The 18,633-nt window shown below is 56.9% G+C and overlaps 1 protein-coding gene across 1 annotated transcript in view; it reads right to left on the reverse strand.

Moving 5' to 3' along the window:
- The window catches only part of LOC129404867 (basic proline-rich protein-like), a 117,162-nt gene that overhangs the window by 97,429 nt on the left and 1,100 nt on the right, over nucleotides 1–18,633 (reverse strand). The window lies entirely within an intron of this gene.

Below are 18,633 nucleotides of genomic sequence, written 5' to 3' on the forward strand. Positions count from 1 at the left end.
GAACATCTGTCCGGGTACCAGGGACCCAGAGGCGGCCTGGGCTCTCCTAGAGAAGCCGCAGAACAGAAACCCGGCCCGAGCTCCAGAAGCAGAAGGAAGGGCCGGGGGGAGAGAAGGGAACCGGCGTCCAGGGACTCGGCCAGGCTCAGCTGCCCCTTGCGCCTCCGCCCTCCTTCATCTGCTCATCCCAGAGAACCTTCCAGAGGTCTGGGGGGCCCGGGGGAAGCTCCCTGTCACTCCTCACACCTGCCCGTCCCTCCGAGGTGCCTTCGCCATGTCCTGTAAGTGAAGGGGTGCCGGGCTCTGCTGCTGACGCCTGCTGGCCTCGTGCCTCACGTCCCCCCCAGGCCTCTCTCCTCTCCCGCAGATTTCTGTTTCTCACTCAGTCCTCTGTGACTCCTGCTGCCGGGCCTCCACCTCCAGAGCCCTGGACCCAACAGCCCAGGCGGGCCCCTTGGTGCGACTCCCCAGGCGGCTCTGACGGCAGCCCCGGCCCCCCACTCCCGCTGTGTCTTTCACGGGTCGGCCTCCTGCCCCTCAGCCCTCCAGGCCCCCCAGCCAGCCTCTTTCGGGGGCCGCAGGAAGAGTCCCCGGAATCACCGCCCACAGAGAAAAGCAAGCAGAGCCACTCCCGGGTGCCACAGCAAACGCTGGCACCTGTGCCCTGCTCTTACCGGCAGCTCCCCCCGGGGCTCCCCGAGACCCCTGCCAGCCTCATTTCTTCACTGGAAAGACGAAGCACTGGTCCCATGGCACAGTCTTCTAAGTGGCCAATGTCCAGGGAAGTGGTCGGAACTTCCAGAAACGTGTCCAGAAACCTTCAGGCTGGGGCTGGAGCAAGCGCCACAAACATGTCTGCATGCGGAAGGCCCAGGTCAAGTCCTCCACACGTGGTCCTCCAAGTACCCCCGGGAGCAACCCCTGAGCACAGAGTCAGGAGTACCCCCTGCCCCAAACACCCTGTACACCTCCAGATGTGGCCCCAGGACAGTCACAAACCCAGTCCCGCTGCGATGAGCGTGAAGATAAGCAGGGAAGAAGCGGGGCAGGGTTCACACCTCAGGCTGGAGCCACCGAAAGGCATCCCTGTGGGCAGCAGCCCGCAGGGGGAAGGGCGGCTCACGCACCGTGGGGCTCCTGGCCGCTGGCACTCACACGCGGTGGCACAGACCCCCCGGATTCAGAGGGCGCTGGACAGGGGGCATCAGGGGCATGCGGAAGTCGGCCCAACAGAGAGAAGCCAACCTGCCCCATCCAAAGCCTGGCCCTGGGTGGGGGCAGGAATCGAGCTGGCCGGAGGGCGCAGGCGGGTCCAAACACTCACAGGGTCTGAGCACCCAAAGCTGCCAATGCCACAGATCCACCCCGGGGGGCAGCTTGCCCAGCAGAGGGGCCTGAGGTCGGCTGCAGCCCACCTCGGACTCCAGTCTCTCTCCTCCATTCTTCTCCAACCTCATTCTCTCTTTCCCTTCTTTATTTTTTTTTAAATTGAATCACCATGAGATGCACAGTTACAAGGTTGTTTGTGATTGGGTTTCAGTCAATGTTTCAATACCCGTCTTTTCATCAGTGTTCATTTCCTCGACAATGTGCCCAGTGTCCCTCCCACCACCCTTCCTACCTGCTCCCACCTCCACCCCAGTCTGCCTCAACTTCCCTCTCTCTCTCTCTCTCTCTCTCTCTCTCTCTCTCTCTCCCTCTATCTCTCCCCCTCTCTCTCCCCTCTCTCACCCTCTCTCTCACCCCTCTCTCTCTTGTTCTCTCTCCCTCTCTCTCTCTCCCTCTCTCTCTCTCTTGCTCTCTCTCTATCTTTATCTCCTCCTCTCTCATGTCACAGCCTCCTCCCTGGTCCCAAGTTCAGCATCAGCCACAGCATGCCTGTCTGAGCTGGGGGACACTGCAGAGCTATCCCCCACCCCAGGGACCTGCCCCTCCCTCCCCACCCCCAGGGCAGCAGGGCAGGGGCAGGGGTAGCACAGAGGAAGGAAGCTGAGTCCCTACAATCAGGAAATTGTGCTGAGTCCCAGCACTCAGAAAATCAGAGGTGCCAGAAGAGCAAATAAACGACTCCCTCCACTCCTCACCCCTCACCCCCCAGCAACCCGTCACCCACTCAGCCCTCCTACCCAGCCCCCATCCCCCGCCCCATTCCAATCACGTTGCTTCTCCCAATGACTCAGGCTCCTTCTCCCAGTTTCCTGGGTGAGGAGGAAGAGATGCTGCAGTGGGCAGAGCACAGTCTCCAGCCTCGGGCCACAGAGCCATGCCCAGTGTCCCTCTTGCCTGGAGACCATCTCCATTTCTGCATCTCTGTCACTGTCATTATATATTTTACCTCTTCACCAATTTTTTGTTCGTTTCCTTGTTTTGGAGGCCACACCTGTTGATCAGGGCTTACTTTTGAATTCCCTCCGGGATGACCCCTGGTGGGGTTGCAGGAACCCCCCGGGGTGCCAGGGATCAAACCCGGGTTGACTGCATGCAAGGCAAATACCTTGCACGTGGCTCCCTGAACTGACTGTTATGACTGAGTCCTACTCGAGGCCAGCCTAGTGCAGGGAGGACAGCCTGCGGGGTGACCAAGGCAGACAGTACTGCCCTCTAGGTGGGGAACAGATGAACCCACTTTCATGGGGAGGGTCACCCGAGTTTAGCTGTTCTGCTTGAGGAATTAGACAGGAATGGTAGGGGGTGAAGAACTAGTACAGCGGGTAGGGTGCTTGCCTTGCACACTGCTGACCCAGGTTCGAGCTCCAGCATCCGGCCTGGTCCCCTGAGCATGGCCAGGAGTGATCCCTGAGTCAGAGCCAAGTGTAATCCCTGAGCATTGTCGGGTGTGACCCAAAGCACAAAAAACAATTTTTTAATAAAAATTTTTTAAATAAAAGAAAAAGTCCCCCTGGGAAGGGGACATCTGGGAAGACATCAGGCTTGAAGGGAATGCGCAGAGAGATGGCACGTGAAAGGCCCTGGGGTCAGAGTGCACTGAGCTTCAGTCCAAGGGGGCCAGAGAGCGTGTGCACAAGGGCCCTGAACTGGATGCCTGTCCTCCAGGGTGGCCCCGGTACCCCAGCACCCCGGGTCCCGGGTGCTGTGTCAGCAAGCCCACACCGTCAGGCTGTTTCCAGGAGTGCCCCCCAGTACAGCTGGGGAGACACCTTATCAAACAAAGTTTATAAAGTTGCAGGGGAGTGAGGGAGCCAGAACCAGGGAACAAAGGAGAGGAGGCAGGAAGGAAGAGGTACAAGGAAGTGAGAGGGTGAACCTGCAGCCTGGGGCGCCATGCCCGGGACGAGGTGGGAGAGTTTCAGGGCTGGGCTCCGAGGCAGACGTGATCCACGCCAGGCGGGCCGGAATCCCCTGGCACCGAGATATGGGGCTCCTCCAAGCAGCACTGTCCACTGGAAACGGAATCACACATTCTATCTAAAATGTTCTAATGTCCACACCAAACATAAAGACATGGATAACGTCCAATTCTTATCATATGTTTTACTTCATTGAAAATAGTACCCTGCCAACGTCATCGCTATTTATATCATCAGAGAGATAGTTTGGTTTCTTTTTTCATCCCGTGTCTTTGGAATCCAGTTCCTACTTCATTTCACACTGCAGCTCTCTGCACAGCACCTGTGAGCTGTGTAAGGCTGCTGTGGCCGAGGGCACAGTGCAAGGGGCAGAGGGGACAGACGGGGAAGCTCAGGGGTCCTGGCCAAGAGCAGGAAGGCAGGCTAGCAGCCAGGAGATGGGAGGATGGGAAGTGGGGGGGGGCGATATCAGCTGTGCCTCTTGGGATTAGTATTTATCACTGGCTGGTCCTGCAGACTGGCACATTCCCAGGGCTGACCCTTGGACTCCTAGTGACCTTTCCTCTGTGTCCTCAATAGCCCCAGGGCAGCCAGCCTGGCCCCCACCTACAGACTGGGGACCACTGTCACCTCAGAAGCCTCTTCCTGAGCAAGCATAGCCCCCCGCCGCCTGGAGATGCCACCCAGACTGCGGCACAGGTCCCCTCCACTGGCCCTGAACGCCAAGGACAGGGGAGAGAAGGCAGTGTGCAAAGTCTAGGCTGAGGTCACATGAGCACCAGAGGTCCCAACTCTCGGCAACACAGAGCCTGGAGTTTGCAGGAAGGAGGGTTGCTGGGGAGGCCTGGGAGGCAGCAGGCAGGCGGGAAGCTGACTCCCGCGCCATCTCCACAAAGCCTCCACTTCAGCAGCACGCAGATTAAAGCCAGGGCACCAAACCTTGGCAACTGCCCCCACCAGCCGGCCTGTCACTAGAGGCACACTGTCCCCAGGGAGGAGCAGAACTCTGGGCAAGGACCCCACACACATACTTCCAACGAGGCAATTTCCAGAGGATACAGTGAGGAGCCGTTGTCAACTGTCCCTGCTCCCCACAGCGCCCACTACGGGTAGGGGCTCAGGGTCACCCGGGGCATGGACAGAGAGAGGCTGCCCCAGACGAGAAGCAGCCCTGTCCTGCCAGTGTGCCCAACCAGATCCTCAGCAGCCCAGGAGCCAGCCACGGGCCTCAGCCACTGCAAGGGGCAGTTCCTTTTATTTTGCTTTTTCTCCCGATTTTCACTTAGGTATATATAATATATACCAGGATATATAATACTGTTGGCAGCAGCATTTTGGGTAGGAAATGTTCCAACACCCCCCACCAGTGCCAGAGTCCCTCCCCAGTGCCCCCCACCCTCTCCCATCACCCTGCCCACCCCCTTGGCCACTCAATTCTGCAGGCCTACTCAGGGGCTGTTGCCATTGCCCGCTTTAACCCCCTAATGTGCTTCTTTGTAACCCCCACATAAGAGGGATCATTCTGCGTCTGTCCCTCTCCTTCACTCAGCCTGATCCCCTCTAGTTGCAACCATGGACAGGGCAACCCTGAACTTCCCTCAGAGCTGCATGGTATTCCACTGTGTGTGTTAGCATCTTCTTTTATACAATCATCTATTCTTGGATACATGGTTTATTTCCAGATCTCAGCTACTGTCATCAGTGTTGCAATGCACAGACCAGCAAGGATCTTTTTGAAATACTGTATTTTGGGTTCTTGGTGGGGGAGGGAATGTCACAAAGTGGCTTCACCAGGTCAAATGGAAACTTAATTATTTTTGGTTTTGCTCTGGTATTTTTTTTGTTTCTGGGCCACCCCCAGCCATGCTCACAAGTTACTCCTAGCTCTGTGCTCAGGAATCTCTCCTGGCAGCATTTGGGGGCTCACCTGCAGTGCTGGGGATCGAACCCGATTGGCTGCATGGAAAACAAGTACCTTAACCCCTCTCCTACCTTCTCAGTCCTGAAGCTCACAACTGAATTTTTTTTTTTTTTTTTTTGCTTTTTGGTCACACCCAGCAATGCACAGGGGTTACTCCTGGCTCATGCACTCAGGAATCACCCCTGGCGGTGCTTGTGTGACCATATGGGATGCTGGGATTTGAACCCACGTTGGCCGCGTGCAAGGCAAACGCCCTACCTGCTGTGCTATCACTCCAGCCCCACAACTGAATTTTTTGAGAAGTCTCCAACAGAGACATTCCCACCCAGAGTTTCTCCCCTCTTCCCTGCCAGCGCTGGAAGTTTCTCCTCCTCGACGTGTGTCCGTCTCACTGGCAGGAGGAGATAGCACACGCTTATTCTGATTTGCATTTCTGGAGGGGGCTGTTTCTGGCCGGCTTCAGTCACGCTGCTCCCCTCCCCCAGCCTTCTCCAGCGAGGGCACATCCCCACCCCCCTGCCAGGGCCGACTCCAGTCTCATCTCATCCTGCCATTGTGAGGCTTGAATGAGCTTAAGCAAGTGGAAAAGTTTTGTTCGCTGTGGTGTGCCCTCCTCAGAGGAGGGGCCCGTTGAGCCCCACACTTCCAGCTGGGCCCTGGGCCCACCACTGTCTTCCTTTGCCCTGACACCCTGCGTCTCCCCCTCTGCCTCCGAGTCTGGTCTCTCTCCTCTGCACTCTCCTCGCTCTCTTCTCCCCATCTCTCTCTCCCTCTCTACCTCTCTCACACGCACCAGACCATGCCTGCACCCCTCTGTATGTCTCTCTCCTTCTGCCTCTCCCCCCACCACACACGCCATTCTCTAGGCCTCGATGCCCTCGGCCACCTCCTGCCCTCCCACCCTCTCTCTGCACCTCCCTGCCTCCATCTTAATCTGCTTCTCCGGCTAGGGTCTTTTTGACAGTTTTATCCCACCCAGGGCCGGGAAAGTGGCTGGAGAGCGCCGGCCTACCACAGCCACCCGGCTCAAAGTCTAAGTGCCCACAGCCCTCCTGCTGTTGCGTGGAGTCACCCCCGGCCCCCGGCCCTGGGCCTCAGTTCCCAGCCTGTTTGTTTACTACAGCGAATGAAGAAGCTCCACGGAGACACAACTTTCCCCGCTACAAAAGCTTGGTGCTGGCAAGGGGCCAGCAGCACAGGCAGGCTGCCAGGCAGCGAGGGCCGCCCCGGGAGCTTTGCCGCATTCTCCAAACTGGACCCTGGCGAAGGGCACAGGCCTGGCCCAGGGTGTGTGGAAGCAACACGGAAGGTTCTGCACCATCGTGAGCCCAGGGAGCCAACAGCCCTATGAGAATGGGACCAACTCCCACAGAATGCCTCTAGGAACCAAGTGATCAGAGGAAACTGATGAACAGAAGGATCCCGAAAGTATAAACACTGACCTGCTCCCACACAATCAGTAAGCCTACCTAAACCAGCGGCTGTTAGATAGTCACTCAGTGTATGGATGGGCAGATGGATGGACAGATGAAAGGATAAATGGATAAATAGAATGGAGAATGGATGGATAAGTATGTGGGTAAGTAAATGGATGGATGGATGGATGGATGGATGGATGGATGAACAGATGGGTCAGTGGAGTGAGTGGATAGATGGATAGGACAGTGGAGGTGAGTGGGTGAGTGAATGGATGGATGGATGGATGGATGGATGGATGGATGGATGGATGGATGGATGGATGGATGGGTCAGTGGGGCTGAGTGGGTGAATGGATGAATGGATGGATTGGTCAGTGGGGTATGTAAGTGAGCAGATGGATGGATGGATAGGTCAATGAGGGGTATATGAGGAGCTGAATGATGGATGATGAATGGACAGGTCAGTGCAGTGGCTGGATGGGTAAATGATAGGTGAATGGTACAATGGGTCAGTGGAGGTGAGTGGGAGAATGGGAGAGTGGGTGGATGGACAGATGGATGGATGGGCGAATGGATAGGTGGACGGATGATGGGCAGATGAATGGATGAGTTGGTGGTGGTAAATGGACGGGTGGATGGACAGGTAGGTAGGAGGCTCAGGGGTGGGTGGGGTATAGAGATGGATAGGTTAGCGGAGGGAATGGAAGGATAGATGGATGGGAGAAGGGGGAGCCATGACTTACAGATTAATATAGAAAGGAATATGTACAAGACATTCTTTTCCCTTTATCCCACCTGGAAAATTCCTCTTGCCAGATTTCCTCACTTACTAAAAACTGACAGAAGTGCCCAGCACCTTCCTTCACCTCTGAATCTTGAACAACTTTTCTGGTTCCTCTTCTCTGTCCTTCCTCCTGCAGGAAAGGGTGAGGAGTGAGGTCACAGCTGAGAAGCACAGGCTCCTGCTGCCTCCACAGGACCAGCCAAGCACAGGGGATTATTTCAGGACAATTCTTTGAGACAGCAGTGTGGAATCTTCTCTCCCTGCCAACGGCCAGGGTGCACTGAGACCAGACGCCTGAACAGGGCCCAGAGGTCAGCACTCAGGCTCCATGTGGGGCCAGGGGTGAGGAAGACACGGTCAGGAGTCCCACAGTGAGGACACTCTGCGGGAGGCACAGCTGGATGGGACAGAGGCGGACACCTTACCCACACTCATCTCCTCTCACCTACTGGTTTCTGGGAGGCTTGGGCCTGGCCCTGGCAGGACTCAGCCGACAGCTGGAAAATTCTAGCAAAGTGATTTCTCAGAACCATCCCACTTCTCCCACTGTGAGGGTCCTGGTCTTTCTGGGAGAGGGGAAGCGGCTGTGGGAATCAGAGAGAATCCAACCATCTCCCCTGTCACCCTGTCTCCTTGCATTATAAATATTCAAACATGATCATATTCAATACTTTCATATTTACAGCAAAATAACATGCTCTAAAGCTGAGCTCATGCTCACGGGTATAAGACATCAGCACCTAGGATAGTACTGCACTAAGCAGGCACTAGATATTTGTTGAACTGATGAACAAAGGAATAAGGAAGAACTGCTCCCACTCAGCTGCTCTCCTCTAAACACTGAGATATCTCAGTCCACACTGTCTCTCTAGCAACTGAAGAAATGTGCACCTTCAGTTCATCTCACCCCATGGCCTTTGCACCTGCTGTTCCTGCTGCCTGCTCATTTTTACACTCAAGGCAGATCTCTGACCAGAAACGAAAACCAGACCTAACTGCTGCCTGCAGACCATGCTCTCTCCTGTTCCCAAAGTCAGCTCTCTTTTCCCAGTACAGGATCCTAACCAACATAGACACAGGCAGACAGACAGACAGACAGACAGACAGACACACACACACACACACACACACACACACACATACACACACAACCAGTACAGGATCTTTACACACTCATGTGTACTCATACATCCCAGTAAAAGACCTTTACACATAATCACACAAACACACACACGCCACTCCCATATAGGATTCTTAGTCATACCCCCAACCCCAACACACACACACACCTCAGTACAGAATCTTTACACACACACACACACACACACACACACACACAAATCCTAACCTGACCACTTCAATGTCCCTCCTCCCTCCCCAGGCCCCCAGGTCCCCAGGACCAGGGCCAACTAAGGCAAGTACCTCTTATACACTGATGTGCCTGTAACAAGGACTCTCCAGCCCAGAGGCTGTGCCCACCCTCCACTGCCTTTAACCAGTCTTGGCAAGAACCATGGTACCATGTGAAGGGTAGGGTCCGCCAGACCAGGAGAAAAGGGAAAAAGCAACTTTTCTGGAGCCCTGAGAGAATGCCCGCCACAGTACTAAGCTACACACACGTGAGCTCGAGTAACCCTCATGCAATGCCACAGCAGGTGTGATCCTTGTTTGACACCTGGTGGAGGCAGCAAACACTGGCGACATGTTTGGGCTCTGGACTAAGGCAGAGCCAGGTTCAAATCTGCACTCCTCCGCTCACTTGCTGTGTGACCTTGGGCAAGTTACTGCAGCCCTCTGGGTCTCTGCTCTGCTGTAATGAGGAGATAAGACCGCCACCACCTCTGATCCCCAGGAAGGATCAAAGCCGCATGGTTGGGGCCTGCCCTTCCCTCCTTATCTTTCCGGCTCCCCTGCCAAGGTTTGCAGGCTGGGACTGGTCCCACCACAGTGCCAGGCACAGGGCCGGGCACAGCCGGCACACACTGCCTGCTCCTGCTGATGGCACTGTTCCTGAGTCCTTCTCTCTCCCCAGGACCCTGTAAGCAGTCTGCAGGGGTAGCAGCTGGGGGAGGTCCCATCCTACCCTGTTTGGAAGCCCTCACGCCACCCCCAGATTTTGCCCTGCTCCCTGGGGTCTGAGTATCTACCCAGAAAGCTTGCGGGGATCCTGGCTTCTCCAAGATATATATAGATCTCGGAGGGCCTTAACACCCATCAGTCACCCACCTGTGCCAGGTCCTCAAACTTGTTTCCACCCTATCACTGGACCCTGCGTATATAGCCAGATTCCCCACCCCCGCCCCCACCCCCTTCACAGAGGTGGCCCAAATAACCCACTCCCAAATCCCAGGTTCATCAGCCTCCAAGTCAACCCTCTGGCATCAGGCACCCACCCACAACTGCCACTTGGCACATCACAGCCCTGAGCAGACACATGCACGTGCACGCACACATACACACACACACACAGAGGCATGCACGCATGCATACACACATACAGGCACACTCAGAGCCTGCGGCCAGTCGGTCCACACTGGCCATGCCCTCTGCAGGGCCCTAAAGCCTGGCAGGAAAAAAAAAAAAAACACTGAGGCACTTTGACATTAATCAAAGACACTCATAAATAAATATGTGTAAATCATATGCAAACCAAGGTGGGGAATTAACATCTTTTGCTGCTGAGTCAGCATCTCCAGGCACCGGGAGGCTGCCTAGGGCTCAGGAGTTTGGGCAAGAGCCCTCCCACCCGGGGGTCCTCCGAACCATCCAGCCCTCGTCACGGAGACTCTCAAAAATCCACAATAGGAGGTTCAAGTGCCAGCAAGTGACTCCTCATCCGTGACATCCCCGGCATTCTCCTACGTGCTGGTTCCTTGGGCGTGCGGTGAGAGCACGTGAAGCGCCTGGAACGGTTCTGGCACCGGAAGCACCCAGTCTATGCGGGTTGCTGTTATCGCGGCCATCTCTGAGCCCAGTGCCTTCTGTGCCTACCTCAGCTGGGCGAGGAGACAGCATGAAGCCAGGGGGGCACAGCCCACACAGCCTGTGCACATAGCAAGCGCTCAACAAACCTCAGCTCTTGTTCTTACACAGGGAGTGCCCAGGCAAACGAGTTCCAGAAAGATGGAGCGGTTATGAGGGGTGCTCGTTAATCTCTCGGGAGAGATCAACAGGGACCTCTACCTCCCGTTGCCTCGTGTTTGGAGGCAAGGCAATCAGACCCCCGAGCAAGTATTGCTTTCGGCAGCCGCAGGAACCATAAAGCTCTTCCTACTGGCTAGGATCAAAGCCACCGAGAGGTGGGCACTGTCCACAGAGGACTCCTCGCTTCTCAGCCTCCCTTCGGAGTTCCTCTCTCCCCAAGGGGGATCCCAAGTCCTCTGAACCCGGCTGGGTGCCAGGTGAGTCGGACGGGGAGAGCGACTTGCCTGGGATGTGATGTTTTTGTGAAGAACGTTGCTTGTCATTTTCCCCTCTGGCAGGACGAGCAAACCCAGAAGCCCAGGAACTTGTCCACACTAGCCAAGCCAGGCTTCTCTTGCCCGCCCTCCAGGAGCTGGGCTGGGACCCGGGGAAGGATCCTCTCCCTCAGATGTAGTCCCATCCCCCCCCAGCCCACACAGAAGCTGTTTCCAGGGCTCCTTGCAGGCCTGACCTTCACTGCTCTCCCCTGTTCCCGGGAGAGCAAAGGGAGCGATGCTCTGCAGCCTCACAGCCCCGCTCTGGTTGTGGAAGAAGAACATGGGGCAGAACCAGGCCCCCAGCGGCCCTTGTGCAGGGCGCTCTGGTCCCAGGGCCAGGTGCCTTTTTTTGGTTTGGCTTGGTTTGGGGGGGGCATACCCAGCAATGCTCAGGGGTTACTCCTGGCTCTGCACTCAGGGATCACTTCTGGCGGGTGCAAGGGATGCCAGGAATCAACCCGAGTCAGCTGTGTGCAAGGCAAATGCCCTCCCTGCTGTACTATGTCGCGCCGGCTCCCTTTGACTTGGCGTCTGAACAGGCTCAAACAAGAAGACCCGCCCTGTGCTCTGCAGACCATGGCGGAGACTGAGCCGGTGTCTTCTGCCTGCGAGCAGTGTGGAAGCAGGGCAGTGACCTGGGCAAAAAGACTTCCCAGGGCAGGTGGCCCTCCAACCAGCACTGGAGGGATATGACAAGCATAGCAGGACAGCCAAGGGCTGGGAGTAGGCGGGGAGAGGTCACGTGCAAAGACGGGGGCTGCGGGGAGGAGGAGACGTTGTGTCTGTGCAGACAGAAGCTCCTGCTGCGAAGCAGAGGCGGGTGGGGGCTTCGCAGCTGCTGGCGGGCACGATGGGGCGCCATGGAGGACTTCGCAGGAATCATGTCCGGGGGGACTCTGTGACCTTACTTAGCAAAAGGGCTGGAGGAAGGACAGAAGAAGGGTCCTCAGCCCGCCACTGACTCTTACGACCTGTCCCTGCCCAGGCCTGGCCTCGGCATCTTGATTTCCTGGTGTCAGTGGGTGCAGAGAGTCCTTGGCGGGGCTGCTCAGAGCAAGCCTGGGCCTACAGACAGGTAAACTGAGGCACTACATATAAAAGCCCTTCCCCAGCAGGAAGGCAAACATGTCCAGCAGTTTTTGGTATGTGCATGTCCTCCATGTGCTTCTGGGGGATTCCCTGCAGTGACAAGTTCCCCACCCCCCACCCTAGGCTCAGGCAGCTCTTGTTCTGAGCTGACTGAGTCCCTGAGTCAGTCCAGGGCATACACACACACACACACACACACACACACACACACACACACACACACACACACACACACACACACACTGTCCCAGGTGAGAAAGATGCTGCTGACCCAGGCCCGGACAGATGCCATGTCAGGTTCAGACACATGTCCAGGGCCCAAGAAGAAGCTGTCCCGGGGCCAGACAATGTGCTGGGCGCAGCCAGGTGTCTCGGCTTCCACAGATGTTGTCTCCAGCCCCGCCAGATGCTACCCTCAGCTCAGACAGATGTCTGCCACCAGAGATACATAAAGATGCTAAGAGGTCCCTGGGAAAATATCATTCCTAAATCCTCCTTTGCCATTTCCCCCCTCCACCTGCTACGCCCCAGAAGCTGGGGAGGGCCAGCACGGAGCCAGACCAACTCTGCAGATCCCGCAGGAACCCGAAACAGCCGAGGAGTTCTCCCCGCCCGACCTCCCCTGCCTCCAGGCTGACTCCCACACAGAGGAGCAGGGAGCACAGGGGCGACGGAGGAGCACGGGAACAGGACGGCAGAGCGTGTGCACACAGGGCAGAGACTGACACCCGGGACCCGTGCTGGCTTGGCAAGGGACAAAGACAGCAGGGAAGAGGAGTGGGCTTGGGGAGTGACTGGGCCCGCTAAGCTTTACCCGACCCCATCCTCTAGGACTGGGAGGGGGGAAGGGCTGGGAGCTGATCCCTGAAGGCACACGGCAGTGACCCCCAGGATGGTTACTGATGCGACATGGGGAGGCAGGGGCCGCTCTAGGCAGGAAGAAAGGGCTGGGGAGGCTGCCCTGGAGACAGTGGCACCCATCAGCCTGTCCTGGCTAGAAGGACCCCTTCCTCAACCAAGAGCCCTCCAGAAGCACCACAGCCTGGAAGGCAAAAGAGCTTCCTCCCCTGACCAGGCAGCTCCTCACAGCTAGTGTTGGGGCTACTATGACTACACAGAAACTGGGGCCCCTACACCTGAAGGGGTGGGGGGAGTAAGAGGTATCACACTAAGAGCCTGACGTCTCCATTTCTCCTAATCAACTTTTCCGGAGGGCAGCTGCGGAGGCAAGAGTTATGAATATGCAAATTAACCTCGAGCCACCACCACCACCCCCCACACACACACACACAAATTCTGGTGGGGCTGGGGCTGGTCCTCCAAACAGCTGCTCCCCCTCAAGATCCACCTGGGGGTCGGGGACAAGGTGTAGGGAGAATTAAATGTGTTTTGAAGGTTTGGGGTTTGTTTGATTTGGGGGCACACCTGGTGGTGCTCAGGACTTCCTCCCGACTCTGTGCTCAGGGATCATTTCTGATGATGCTGAGGGGTCATACGGGGTTTTGAGGATCAAGCCCGGGTCAGCCACATGCAAGACAAGCACCCTATCTGCCAGGCTGTCCTGCCAGCCTCCCCAGGGGTGATATTTAAAACCATTCCCAAGGGGCCTGAGAAACAGTTACAGTGGGTAAGGGTAGGGCACACACACGCTCATACATACTCATTCATACACACACTCACACACACACTCACACACATTCATACACACACTCACACACACACACACACACCGATACACATATACACAAACTCATACACACATACTCACACACTCACACATACAGTCTCACACCAGCATGCTAACACAGTCAACAAAATACAGTAATACCCAGCAGCCCTCCAAGCCAAATTCACATTGAACTGCCCCATATTCGGGGGCTCCCTGCACCTTCATTTGGGCCCTAGTCACCATGAGGCCCAGGAAGGCACTCACTCTTCTGGCCACAGTGACAAGGACTTTAATTATCACATGCGGTGTGCACCACCCCCGCCGCCGTAGAGGGGGGACTTTTGCAGCCATGATAAAAAGTGTTGGGGTGGGGGGAGAGGAAAGGAACCCAAACCCAGCCCCAGCCTTTCTGAGTGATTAATCCCCTCTAATGATTTACCGATTTGCGGTGCGGGCTCTGCATAACTGGATTGTGGGCATTAACACCGACTCAGAGGCTGCCAGTCTGCTAAAAATGAAAGTAACTTGCAAGAGCACTTGACCACCCTGGTCTGGCCATTCTGTGCTGCCCAGGGAGAACCCTCATCCCACATACGGGCCTAAGGGGAGAGGCCAGAGGAGAGGGGAGAGCCAGGGAAGAACGTCCCTGCGAGCTACTCCACCTTCCAGCCTACCTTTCCTCAACAGAGAGGGAGAGAGTACAGAGAGACAGAGTCATTCTCCTCCGAGGAGCGCTCCATGGCCCCTGTGCCCCAGGGAGTGCAGAGAAGGCAGCAGCCGTGTCTGCTGTGTCTGGGAGGGCTGTGTTTAGGGGCGAAAGCCTGCGGGCCTGAGCGCTCACACGGCACGTGCTTTTCTGGACCGTGGTGAGCACTCCAAATCTGCTGAGCTGCCACCACCGTGCAGGGAGGTGGCAGATGGGCTAAAATGACCCTGGCAAGGCCCCAGGTGGGAGGGCGACAGCGGGGCCCAGCTCCACTGTCCAAATCACATTCCAGCCCTGAAAGGAGCAGGGCAGCCCCACCACGTGGATGTGCTTTACCTCCTGAGGCTGGGAGGCAGGCCGGCTTGGCCCCTGGCTCCCTATCGCAGCCAGAGAGCTGGGGAGGGGGAGGGAGCCCCACTTTCCCTCTGGACATCTCCACGGAACAGTGATCTCACGCTGCTTTCACCGAGCAATCAACCCGACCCAGTCCATCCTGCCCCAGGTGTAGACGAGAATACCAAGGTTCCCCTAGATGAGGTGCCCAGCGCTGGCCCGTGTCATCCAGCAAGCCTGAGGCTGGGCTGCCACGGACCCTGGGATGCTGTAAATTCAAGATCTCAGCCCAGGAAGCAGAAGTGCAGAAGGAAAAGGAACAGGGTACTGCCAGCGGCTCTGCAGCTGCTGGCGTCCTGCTGCCCTCCCCCCAGTCCAGCCTAACCCTCCTGGAACAAAGACTCCGGGCCTCCAGCAGCCCTCCCCAGGGGGCCCCGTCTCTGCTAGCTCTTAGCAGTGGCCCTGACTTATATGGAATCCAGGACAGTGTCCCTGAGCGTGAATCTCTCAGCAGTGCAAAGGCCTGGGGTCCACACAGCCGCCTCTACCCTCAGTGCATCCCTGGATCCCAAACACCTACTGACCGGCCAGCAGAACCCAGCACAGAGTCCAGAGCCAGAGACACAGCACAGCGGGCAGGGACTTGCCCCACACACATCTGACCCGGGTTCAATCTGCATATGGTGCCCCCAGCACTGCCAGGAGCGAGCCCTGAGCACAGAGCCAGGCGTGAGCCCTAAACACTGCCAAGTAGGGTCCACAAAACTGAAAACAACAACCAAAAAAAAGGCGGGGTGGGAGAAACAAAAGGGAAAGCAGCTTCCCCTTTGCCTCCCTCCCAAACCCTGCCCTCTGAGCCACCTTGCAGGTGCTCCTGTCTGTGCGTCGGGAATATTCCAGCACCTCTGTGGCCGCCCAGGGTGCTGATGGCGAGTGTGACTGTGTTCTGAAGTGCTCAGGAATCTCTGGCGGCGGGTGTGAATGCAGACTGCGGAGGGCTGTTTCTGTGATTCGGGCTCTGCAGAGATTGTATGTGGGGCTGCAGTCTGTGGAGCTGCCTACAGAGCTTCATTCCCCCACCCTGCAGAGCCTCCCCCCACCCCCCGCCTTCCCAAAACCCCTCCAGCTCAGAGACCCCCCACAGTGAAGGCCCCATCTGCTGGAGGCTCAGTGACCTGGATCAAATGAGCAGGCGCTTGGTCACACTCCAGAGCCTGGAGGAGGCCGTGCCACTCAGAGAAGCCGGGGCACTCCTGGTCTGGGGGGGTGGGCTGCACAGGGTCCCGCGGGGAAGGGAAGTCTGAGACTAGCTGCGTCAGGAGCTGCTCTCCGTGGACATGGAGAGTGACAAAGAGCCGCCCCCTTTCCTTGGCTAACGCTGTCTCCACAGCGAGTGGACTGAGCCCTGGAGCAGGCGGGCCTGTCTTCTGAGCCCCTGTGCAGATGTGGCAGCTCCCGTGGGGTGCATCTGGGTGCTTATGGGAGGTCGGGGCTGGGCCTCTGTGTGTGCACGCCTGAGCAGAGAGAGAGTGTGACGGCAGCTCTGTGCGGTATGGACTGGGTGTGCCTGTGCATGTGACTTGGCACACAGTAGGTCTTGTGTGTTTCTGTGCTGCAGAAGCAAAGCCTACTGGAGCACATGGGGTGGGGGGGGAGGTCTCTGTACTTGTCGTTTAGACAGCGTCCCACTGTGTGGCATGTGGGACTGAATATCTGACCTGAAGGTATGAGTTGAAACGCCCCTATTGTGAATCTGGATGGACAGCGATGCTACCTGCGATGTGAGTACCTGCGGAGTGTGTGCGTGTGTATGTGTGTGTGTGTGTGTCTGTGTGTGTGTTCTGTGTGTAAGTCTGTGTGTTTGTGTGCCTGTGTCTGTGTTGTGTGTATGTGTGTGTCTGTGTGTGTGCGCGTGTGTATGTGTGTCTGTGTGTGTGTTCTGTGTGTAAGTCTGTGTGTCTGTGTATGTCTGTGTCTGTGTTGTGGTGTGTCTGTGTGTGTCTGTGCATGTGCATGTGTGCGCCCTCCACTGGGCATCCCACACCACACCTGTGGCCCAGCTCCTCCTGGTAGTCTGGGATGGGACAGCGGGGCTCCTGCAGAAAAGCGGCACTCAGCAGCTATGTGTCTGCCCTCATGCGTACCAGCCTCCCGGGTGGGGGGCCCACAAACACACCGTAGGGACCAGCAGCAAGAGACATGTCGAGGAGGAGGAAGTTTACCTCTCTGCCACATGAAAATGCTGGCTGCAGACCCACATATTGGCAGAGGGTCCAAAACTTGCCCCTAGAAGAAAGGGGTGTCCTCTTTTCCCCGCCTCAGCTCACCCTGCGAGGGGGATGGGAATAACAGTTCCGCGCCATCCTGGAAGCTTCAGGGCCATCCCGAGAAGCAGGTCTTCTACTTCCCAGTTAAAGATGAAAACAGGCAGGCTAAGCCACGAGCTCAGAGCCACGGGACTGCTGTGGGGGTAACTACACTGAGACATGCTGGCTAGCGAACCTCGGAGCCTGACTTTGGCTGCCCGGTGCCTCTCCATTCCGCACAGACTTGGGGAGGTGGTAGCAACAGTCCCAGCTGGCCATGGCCCTCGCGAGAGAGAAGGGTTCCAGGCTCTCCCTGGTGTCACCTCCATGCACCCGGCCCATCTCCCAGCTTAGAGAAAATGATGAAGAGTGAGTGTGTGCCCTCGGCCATGCCTCGGTTTCCTCATCTCTACACTGGGGGGGGGGTCACAGTGTCAGTACTCTCCCCCAAGGCTCAGAGGCACAGCTGAAAAGGAAAAGCAATTCATCCTTGTTCTTCACATCTCAGGGGCCACGCCAAATGCAGGGCATGGCTACACCCACCCCCTGTCCAGACCTCTCTGTTTCCCCCAACAGGAACTGTGAGGAATCCCTAGATTCACAAACCCACAGTGCTGGAAGGGCCTGAGAGATTAATGGGCTCCCAGGCCACAGCCCTATCTGTGATGAAGAAACCCCCACACAGAGCAGGGGACCCCTGCTCATCGCAGGGTATGAACAGCAGAAAACCAGAGGAAAAGCTCTTCCTGGGAGTTTTCTCACGGCCCTGCTTCCCACCTGCCTCTGATTTACTATCGTGCAAGATGTGGGCTGCCCACAGTGCCGTGCTCTCCCCTTCACATACAGGAAAACCACCAGCTCGAAAGACTGGGACCGGAGATCTTGCCCAGGAAGACAGCGGCGGATCCACATCAAAGCCCAAGTTTCACGGCATAAAAGCCTGGTGAGTGCTGGCATAAAAGGAGCCCCCGTGGCAGCGTACCAAGCCTGGCGCACACATCCTGCACCCGAGAGAGGGGCCAGGAAGGTGAGGGGACCAGGAGGTCCTGGATGTCATAGGACCTGAGTTCAGCAAAGTCCAAGCTGGCCCAAACCCGGGATTTGTGGAGCCTTGGAGGTTTTTCATGTCCCTGCTCACAACAGTGGCCAACGGTCCAACAAGGATCCTGCCCTGCCCCACTCCAGCCCGTGGCAGCCAGCCAGAGATGAATCCCAGGGCCTAGATGACAATCACTGCCCAGGATGTCCCCTGTCCCAAGGCCCTCTGTCCAACTACTCCTGGGGTCCTACTCTCTTTTGCATCATCCTATCCATCGCCCTTCATCTTACAGGGAAGCTTTAATCCGCAGTCCTGACTTGCCAGTTAGGGCCCTCGAATCTATGAACTCATGGGAGGCAAAATCCCAGAGAGAAAAGACGTAGGACAGAGCCTCATACGGAGGAGAAGTGGAATACAGCTCACTCCACTCAGCTTCCAGCCCAGAGAGTTGGGGCTGTCGTCCCAGCCTGCTTAGGACGCTTTTGCCTTCTCTGTGAGGAGGACAGTGGGGAGACAGAGGTCGGCCTCAGTTTGCCCAGCAAGCTTTTCCTGCAAATCCGATTCCACTCCAGCCTAAGGTTCCGTGCCAGGCTGGACAG

The sequence above is a fragment of the Sorex araneus genome, chromosome 5, assembly GCF_027595985.1.
Source record: "Sorex araneus isolate mSorAra2 chromosome 5, mSorAra2.pri, whole genome shotgun sequence".
Classification (NCBI taxonomy): Eukaryota; Metazoa; Chordata; class Mammalia; order Eulipotyphla; family Soricidae; genus Sorex; species Sorex araneus.